The following is an 8808-nucleotide window of genomic DNA, read 5'->3' as shown; positions in this document are numbered from 1 at the left end:
GAGTTGTCCTACAGGGGGTGATGTAGGCATGGGGCCTTGAAGGATACTATAGTTTGTTTGTCTCCTCCAAAACTCATGCTGAAATTTAATTGCCATTGTAACAGTATGAAGATGTGGGACCTTTAAGAAGTGATTAGGCCATGAGGGCTCCACCCTCGTGAATAGATTAATGCTGATATTTAGGGAGTGGGTTCATCATCAAAAAGGTACGTTTAACCCCCTTTTCTCGCTCTCTCATCCTCTTGTTCTCTGCCATGAAATGACGTGGGAAGAAGGACCTCACCAGATGCTGCCCCTTGATCTTGATCTTGGACTTCTCAGCCTCCAGAACTATAAGAAATAAATTTCTGTTGTTTATAAATTACCCAGTCTCAGGTATTTTGTTACAGCAGCACAAATGAACTAAGACAAAGGATGATCAGGCATTTTCCAGGCAGTTTGCTGCAAAGTGTTTGTCTCTCCCTCAATCCCTTTCTAAGGAGTTCCCACAATAGCTCTCTTACATGGGGTACTGTTTGCACACATCACCATGCTAGTGCCATAGGACTCTGTCCGCTGATTGGACCAGGATGGGCTGCTGACCCCAGAGCAGTCAATCTAAAATCTGACTAGCATTGCGCAGGAGCACCCAGGGAGTGCTGTCTAGGCCAACAGAACTTGCTGCAGTGATGAGAATGTTCTATTCTGTGCTCTTCAGTTTGGCAGCCACTAACCACATGCAGCTATTGGACACTTGAAGTATGGCTCGGGATATGGCTGTTCAGCGGTGAACTAAATTTTAAGTTTTATTTAATTGTGTTAAAAATTAAAATTAAATAATGACATGCACTGTTGGCTACTGCATTGGACAGCACAGCCTCAGACTGATGAACAGATTTACTTGGTGATTCTAATTTAAAATACAAGTTGTCTTAGATTTACGATTTTAAGTTGAAATCCAAGCTTACAAATAGTGTTGGAACATTCAAGAGAACTAAGACAATAGATTACAGAGTTTAACTTACTATTCTTAAAAACTTGTTGAAATACATGGGAAGATGTCTTTGTTCATTGAAGAACCAAAGGTCTTAAAAGAGAATTGATTGAAAGATTTGAAAGATTCAGAATAAGTCTTCTGGTCACAGTGAAATTAGCTAGAAATCACCAAAGAAAACTAGAAAACCCACAATTTTTGAAAATTTAACATTTCATTTCTGAACAGCGCACGTGTCAAAGAAGCAATCGCAACAGAAATTAGAAAATATGTTTTATAATTATAAAGAAGATAAAATGTATAAAAACTTCTGAGATGCAGCTAAAGCAGTACTCACAGGAAATTTATAACCTTAAATATATATATTAGAAAACAAATACTGGAAGTCAATGATCTTAATTTCTCAAGCAGCGAAAAAACAAAGAGCAAAAAAGAAAGGAAATAATAATAAGAGCAGAAATAATGAAACAGAAGACAAACAGAAAAGAAAAGCAACAAGACCAAAAGTTGGCATTTTGAAAAGGTTAATGAAATTGATAAATTCCTAAAAAGATCAATCAAATAAAGTGTGATGGTTAATATTTAGTGTCAACTTGACTGGATTGAAGGATGCAAAGTATTGTTCCTGGGTGTGTCTGTGAGGGTGTTGCCGAAGGAGATTAACATTTGAGTCAGTGGACTGGGAGAGGCAGACCCACCCTCAACGTGGTGGGCACCATCCAATCAACTGCCAGCACGGCTGGAATAAAGCAGGCAGAAGAAGGTGGGGGAAGCCGACTTGCTGGGTCTTCTGGTCTTCATCTTTCTCCCGTGCTGGATGCTTCCTGCCCTCCTTGGAACATCAGACTCCAAGTTCTTCAGCTTTTTCACCAGTGGCTCTCGGGCCTTTGGCCATAAACTGAAGGCTGCACTGTTGGTTTCCCTACTTTTGAGGTTTTGGTACTCGGACTGAGCCATGACCAGCTTCCTTGCTCCTCAACTTGCGGACAGCCTATCGTGGGACTTCTCCTTGTGATCATGTGAATCAATTCTCCTTAATAAACTCCCCTTTGTATATACACATATTCTATTAGTCCTGTCCCTATAGAGAACCCTGACTAATACAGAAAGATAACTGAATATATATTTTATACGTGTAGGTAAAATGTATGGAAATGTAACAGAATTATGAAAGACACCTTAGAGTGATTCATACAATTTTCCGGATTTATAAATAGAAGAATAGGATCTGTCTATAAAGTAAAAGCTTAAAGGAAGAATTAGGCTTGTTAACCATTACAACTTTAATGTAGAAAACATGAACTTTGTAAAATCACATTAGTCCCTGAGTAATCTCACAATGACCATGCTGGTTTTCCAAGGCTATGACTCAGTGCCAAGCTGAGGCCAAGCCACCAGGACTGCAGAGAGAACAGGGGGAGGGCTCCTCCCAGCATGCGGGTGTGCGCCACTCATTAGCAGCCCTTTCAAGACCTGTTGCAGGGCGAATCTAGGGACTACACCTTATGGGTGGATGGCACCTTACAGTTTTCTCAGCACTGTGAGAAATTACCAAGTTCAAAAGAAGTAGAAAGGCCTTTCTTTTCAATAGATCCAAAGCTAAGGGATTTCTTTCCTTGAAATGTATATTGAAAGCAGTATAATAGAAAGCTGGAGACTTTCTTTTTTTGAATGTTTTCAAAATGCAAGTCAAAAATACTTTAAACTATATGAGGTCTCTTCTTTGTCAGAAACCAATCCAAGTCATATAAGAGGCTGTGAACACACTTCCCTACGGCAAAGGCCTGACCACATTAGGGAGGCCATCGCTGAGGGTGCAGTCAGAGGGTCCTATAAAGGTGCTGTAAGTGGCCGGGCGCGGTGGCTCAGGCCTGTTATCCCAGCACTTTGGGAGGCTGAGGAGGGTGGATTGTCTGAGCTAAGGAGTTCGGGACCAGACTGGACAACATGATGAAACCCCATCTCTGCTAAAAATACAGAATTAGCTGGGCACGGTGGAGCATGCCTGTAATCCCAGCTACTCAGGAGGCTGAGGCAGGAGAATTGCTTGAACCCAGGAGCGGAGGTTGCGGTGAGCAGAGATCGCGCCACTGCACTCCAGTCTGGACAGAAGAAGTGAAACTCTGTTTCACAGACCAAAAAAAAAAAAAAGTGACGTAAGTGGTGCTTTACACACATTTTTTACTAAGTATTACATAACATTATTCTGAAATGTACTCCTTTTTCCATATTTTTAATTGACACCTTCAACTTTTATTATAAATTTAAATAGTGGCAAGGTATAGAAGTTCCACCGTAAAGTAAGATCTGATTTTTTTTTTTTTTGAGATGGAGTTTCGCTCTTGTTGCCCAGGCTGGAGTGCAGTGGCATGATCTTGGCTCATCACAACCTCCGCCTCCCGGGTTCAAGCGATTCTCCTACCTCAGCCTCCTGAGTAGCTGGGACTACAGGCATGCACCACCATATCCGGCTAATTTTTTGTATTTTTAGTAGAGACGGGGGTTTCTCCATGTTGGTCAGGCTGGCCTTGAACTCCCGACCTCAGGTGATCCGCCCGCCTCGGCCTCCCGAAGTGCTAGGATTACAGACGTGAGCCACTGCGCCCGGCCAGATCTGAATTTTTTAAAAAAACTTTTTACTTTAGAACAGTTTTAGGTTTACAGAAAAATTAAGATAGTATAGAAATTAATATATATCATGCACTCGGTTTTCCCTATTATGAACATTGTATGTGTATGATACATATGCTGCAATTAAAGAGCTAATGCTGGTACATTATTAACTAAAGCTCATACTTTATTCAGATTTCCTGGGTTTCCCATAATGTCCTTTTCCTGTTCTAGGATCCCATCTAGGCTATTGCATTACATTTAGTCACCATGGCTCCAGAGGTTCCTCTTGGAGTTGTTTTTTTTTTTTTTTTTTTTTTTTTTTGAGACGGAGTCTCGCTCTGTTGCCCAGGCTCGAGTGCAGTGGCGCAATCTCGGCTCACTGCAAGCTCTGCCTCCCGGGTTCACGCCATTCTCCTGCCTCAGCCTCTCCAAGTAGCTGGGACTATAGGCGCCTGCCACCACGCCTGGCTAATTTTTTTGTATTTTTAGTAGAGACGCGGTTTCACCGTGGTCTCGATCTCCTGACCTCGTGATCCGCCTGCCTCGGCCTCCCAAAGTGCTGGGATTACAAGCATGAGCCACCGCGCCCGGCGTCCTCTTGGAGTTTCTTAGGCTTTCTTTGTTTTTGATGGGCTGGACAGTTTTGAGGAGGATTGGTCAGGTATTTTGTAGAAGATCCATTCACCTCTTAAGAACATATCTTGGTTGCTTCTAGTTTTTGGTGATGATGAAGAAAGCTTCTATAAACATTCATATGCAAGTTGTTGTGTGGATGGAATTTTCAAACCAGTTGGGCAACTACCTAGGAGCTTGATTGCAGGGTCATGTGGTAAGACTATGTTTAGCTTCGTAAGAAACTGCCAAACTGTCTTCCAAAGTGGCTGTACCATTTTACATTGCCCCTAGAAACAAATGAGAGTAGAAATTATCCAACTGAAACAGGGAGAGAAAGGAGGAAGAGGAGGAAGAGCATGAAGATGTGGTGGAGAAGAACAGAGAATGAGAGACGTGTCAGATAATATTATTGATATAAAATACATACAACTGGAGTTTGAGAAGGCCATTCTCTTCAAGATTGTGATAAATGGAGTATTTGAAGAAATCATGGCCAAGAGATCTCTATGTTTGATGAAAGACATAAAGTGTTCTGGAATTTTGGTTTCAATTTGTAGTAAGGGGGAAAAATCTGCTCATAGAAGTTTGAATGTCAGCCAAAGAGCAGGTCAGATCGAATGAACTTTAGATGGTCCAATATATGCAATTCTAGGAATTAAGGAAGGAAAGAAGAAAGGGAACAAGGAAGGAAAAAAAGAAAGAAATGAACAAATCCTATCCCATGGGCTGTCCAAGACAAGTAGCAATAGTGAAAGCTTGGTAAGGAAATGGACTCAAGAACTCTCTCTGACACATTTGACCTTAGAAAAGTTATTTAAAATTAAACTTGGCTTCCTTATTTAAAATTAAAAAGATGTTCAAACCTGACTTCTACCTTAAAATGACTGTTGCTATGACAATACACACAATATATTTCCAGCCCCTTGGTCAAAAGTTTTTTCTATAAATTCAATATTACTGGAATTGCTCTTTCTGAAGTCACATACTTTAGCCAACTTAACTGTTTTGCTCTCTGTTGAAATTTTTTTCAAGGATCAGTAAAGCATAAAATAGGGAGTATATTTGGATTTCAGTTTATGTTTTCACATAAATTAATCTGCATTTTCTCTGAAGTTAGAATAAATTCTTTTTTATTCACATTTCTGAGTATTTCATCAACTTAATAATCTAAGAAACATTTTGATTGGACACTCTATATTTTATTATGTTAAATTGTTTTAAGCTACTTTTCAATCCCTGTGGCCAATCCAATTTAAGCCTGTTTTATAAGAAAGGTTACTTTGTGAGCTGCTATCCCTAATGCCATTGAATTTCAATTTGAGTGTGTATATGAATTTTTTAACTGACTAGTTCTGCAGTTCCAAACAAATTTCTCTAAAGTTATAAGCTACAAAAAGGAAAGTAGTCAACAGTTCATTTTTATTAATCCTAAATTACAATTCTGTAAGTGAGGTGTGAATACCAAGTAGGCTGATTGGTGAAATACAGTTTAGAATTTATATATATAAGTGAGCGTTGCTCAGTGGGAATGCACACCTATTTCAAAGATGCTTCAATTGTTCACAGCATTTCTGAAACTCCTCTTTGAATACTGCCTTTAGAGCTTGCAGCACATTTTAATCTTTGTCTTTTGAAAGTGGGTTTAATAACCCAAAGTAATTTTGGTTAAGTTTGGTGATGCAGAAGATGGAAAATAATTTTTTTTTTTTTGAGAAAGAGAAAGAGTCTCACTCTGTTGCCCAGGCTGGAGTGCAGTGGCACGATCTTGGCTCAACCTCTGCCTCCCTGGTTCAAGTGATTCTCCTGCCTCAGCCTCCCAAGTAGCTGGGATTACAGGCATGCGCCAACACGCCTAATTTTTATATTTTTAGTAGAGATGAGATTTCACCATGTTGGCCAGGTTGGTCTCGAACTCCTGACCTCAGGTGATCCACCCAACCCGGCCTCCCAAAGTGCTGGGATTACAGGCATGAGCCACCAAGCCCAGCTTGGAAATTAATTTTTAATACCTACTATGTGCTAAAGGCTTGTCTTGGATTGTCCAGTGAATCTGGGTAAATTCATTTTAGACTGAAAATGAAGAGTCACCATAGAATGTGAATCAATGTCATAGATGATTTTCCCACTGCAGGTAATAATGTAGCATTGTAGGAAAGGCATATGTTTTCAGTCAGGCTAACAGGTTTGAATCCCCACCCTAACACTCTTCTTCCATCACCATCACTTAGCCTGAATCAAGTTACTTAGATTTTCCGGGACTTTTTCCTCATTTATAAAACAGGATGACTAATATCTATCTCAATAATTAAAAAAAAAACAAATATACAAAATACCTGGCATAATTAGTCCCCCTTCCCAAGGTGACAAAGTGAAGGGAAAAATACTCATTATGATGAAGATGATCCCGGATGTTTTTCAAAGTGAGTTTTATTATTTTATGGTTGCATTTTCCTATTATCTTGTCAGATATTCATTCCAAGAGTATTTGTTACTCCTCTATTTTGGGCAAAGATGTCTTGTTTTTGGTGTATTTAGGAGAAGGGACTGTGTGTGTGTGAGTTTACCTGGTTGTGGGGTGGTATGGCAGAGGTAGTTGCGAACAATGGGACTGAAAATATAAATTGATACCCAATTATGGAGGGCTTTGAATGGCATATTACAGGGTTCGACATTATCCAATAGAAAAGATGGCCACCGAAAGCTTTTGAGCAGAGACAAAGTAATTTTGTCTGTGCTTTGGGAAGATAACGGACATGCTAGATTAAAATTTGTTGACAGCAGGGTTTGCTTCTTACTTGCACATCTTTTACTCATCTTTATATCAATGAGTAGAAGAAAAAATGACTAGGTGGAAGGATGGAAGGGGGAATAAGGACAAAGGCAGAATGATCAGGAGGGGATGGAAGACAATGCCGTGAAGGGTTTACAGAGCCAGGCTCAAAAGGATTCAGCAAGTGTCTGGATGACGGAGCTAAGGAAGATGGGGGAGACTTGAAAAGAACTCTGCGGCAGCTGGCTTGGATGACAGCTCTGGGCGAGGGGGTGGGGCGGCAGCTAGGAAAAAGAAACACAGAATGGGAAAATCGTTTTGAAAATGAGAGGAACAATGAGTCTGATTTTAATTCAATGAGTTTGCATGGCAGTCCGATAGGCAAATGAAAACACAGGTCTGGAGTTGAGCCGAGGTCAAGATAAAGATTTGTTTGTAGAGTCATACCCATAAAGATAATAGCTGAAATCTTGGTGGTGATGAAATCATCCTTGGAGAATGTGTGGATCAAGAAGATTGGCCAAATACAGGGCCTTGGAAAATGCTAATACTTACGGGATGGCTGTAGGAGAGGAAGCAGGAAAAGACAGAGGGGAAAAAATGGGCATAGAAATACCAGGAGAGACCCATGTCATGGAAACTGAAAGGGAAGGATTTCAAAGGTGCAGCTGTCAGGGCAGACCCAGGAGAAAGGACAAGTATGATGAGGTTGGAGAAGGGCTGGTGCGTTTGGCCATTCATTAGCAGCTCACTGGTGACCCCTTTGAGAGCTGCTGCCATGGGGAAGATGGAGCTGGGTTACAGGGAGAGGGCAAGTCGGGGCAGGGGAATCGTAGACAGAAGGGGGCAACAGCTTCTGCTTCCACCTTCAACTGCTTCTTCTTAGTCTCGTTAGAAGACTTTTCTCTGCTGTCCTAGTAAATGTTAACGTTGCCCAAGACTCTGTCCTTGGCTCGATGCTTACAACAGTTAGGGTTCTCTTGGTTTCAAATAACACAAAGCAACTCCAGCTGGCTTGAGCAGAAAGATTTATTGGGAGGATACAGGGTTACCTCACAGGACCCAGAGGGTTATGACTGGGCCTTGGACACAAGCTTTAACCAGAAGCCAAGCACCACGGGGCTTCTTGTCTCCTTTCCTGTTCTCCTCTCAGTGTCTTTTTTTTTTTTCTCCACTCTCAATGCCAACTAGCTGCCTTGGGTTTCCAGGTCATGTGGTAGAAAACATGTGTGTCACTCACTCCTGAGTCAGACACACTTACTCAGCCCCTCAGAGGGGCACTGCTCTCTCTCACTCATGCCCACGCTTGGTGTTTCCCAAGGGAAGAGATTGAGTTGGTCAATAGATGTCCACCTTGGGCCACTCAACTGAAATCAGATCAACAAAGTCACTCTGCACAGACAGTAGCATGTGGACTGGGGACAAAGACAGGGACTAGGACCTGGAAGTGAGAAGCTGGGGAAAAAGCCTACGGGATGAGGATTTGGATTGGGCCCAGGGCAAGTGAAAAGAAGGGGAAGGTGACATGAGTGGCTTCTCATTCTCTCTTTCTGTATTCACCCTGAGAGCCTGGATCTTCCTAAGTAGCAAATCCGAGGAGCACTCTCCCTCCTAGACTATAGTTTACAGCTAGACAGACATATGGTTTTCTTCTAAGAAAGAAAATGGGATGTCTGCTCAGATCTTACAAACTTCCCCTCCCTGCGACCAGCGCTGGGTACACCTGGGCGAGTCCCCAGTGGCCATGTCCATACCCCTGGGTGAACCAGAGTTGATTGCTCCAGGGGGCCAGAGCCTCTATGTGGGGTCTCTAGACTTGGAATTGGATGAATCGTGA

The 8808-nt window shown here is 41.7% G+C and overlaps 1 protein-coding gene across 2 annotated transcripts in view; it reads right to left on the bottom strand.

Annotated features, from left to right (window-relative positions):
• Positions 1–228: 228 nt before the first annotated feature.
• The window catches only part of EFCAB11 (EF-hand calcium binding domain 11), a 195553-nt gene continuing 186973 nt past the window's right edge, over positions 229–8808 (bottom strand). The window contains exon 7 of one of the 2 annotated variants that reach the window (XM_058429827.1): positions 229–330. The gene's annotated coding sequence lies outside the window, so the exon portion shown is untranslated. Of the gene's footprint in view, positions 331–3952; positions 4489–8808 lie in introns of those variants that run through there. The other variant, XM_058429826.1, reaches the window with a different exon arrangement.

The sequence above is a fragment of the Hylobates moloch genome, unplaced genomic scaffold (genome assembly GCF_009828535.3).
Source record: "Hylobates moloch isolate HMO894 unplaced genomic scaffold, HMol_V3 SCAFFOLD_16, whole genome shotgun sequence".
Taxonomy (NCBI): Eukaryota; Metazoa; Chordata; class Mammalia; order Primates; family Hylobatidae; genus Hylobates; species Hylobates moloch.
This window is presented reverse-complemented; position numbering and strand designations above follow the sequence as displayed.